The following is a 1003-nucleotide window of genomic DNA, read 5'->3' on the forward strand; positions in this document are numbered from 1 at the left end:
GGGTAAACAGGAACGATCGATTACTCTTACACACATACACACTCATCCATTCACAGCCCCTACACGTTCATGTCCCATTCTCTTACACATTCATACCCCTAATCCTTCGCTCGACTCGTAATGAAGGACAATAAAAGTATATGAGGGTTAACAGGAACCACTTGTTTGATTAGCGTCATGTATTCTTATTCTCCTTCATTTCCTTACTCTCCCACATATACATATATTATCCCATTTCATACTCACTGCTACTCTTTTTTCTACAAACATATCACCCTCCTTCCCCCTTATTACACACCTACTCTTTTATACATATTCATACAAGCCGTCATTAATTCTTTCATTTCATTCTCATCACCACTTTTATTACAACCCTGCCCTCTTACACATTCAAACACACATACATTCCATCATTTCATACTCACGACCACCCCTATCACACTTCCACTGCCTGTCTTACATCAATTCTACCATTTTATTTTCACCACTCCTTACTTTCTCACATATTCACACCCTTTGCTTTCATTCTCATTTTTACCCCTAACCGTAATGGGAGATGATGAGAATACATGGGAATAAACATGTGTGACAGTTTATCCTTACGTATCCTGATCTTCCCCTATTACCTCTCGTTCTTTCTCTCATTAATTTTCACTCCTAGTATTATTTTCCCTTTGACAATTTCACTCCACACTCTCTCACAAATTCTCGTTCTGGTTTCCCCTCCTTTCGTTATCATTTACACAACTTTCTTGCTCTCATTTTCACCCCACAATAAATCAGTTTTTTTTTATTGTTACATGAACATTTGCAATAAAAATATGTAAAAAGTTACAAAAAGATATGCGACATATGATAGAATAAATACTCAACTTATATAAATAAAGTATTACAATACTTACTATCACCTGAATAAAATATGAAATTACGATAAATACAATCTAATATAAATAAGTAAATTAATCCTTAATATATTATTTACACTATTAATGTCCAATGGTTG

Source organism: Agrilus planipennis, unplaced genomic scaffold, assembly GCF_000699045.2.
Source record: "Agrilus planipennis isolate EAB-ADULT unplaced genomic scaffold, Apla_2.0 scaffold22, whole genome shotgun sequence".
NCBI lineage: Eukaryota > Metazoa > Arthropoda > Insecta > Coleoptera > Buprestidae > Agrilus > Agrilus planipennis.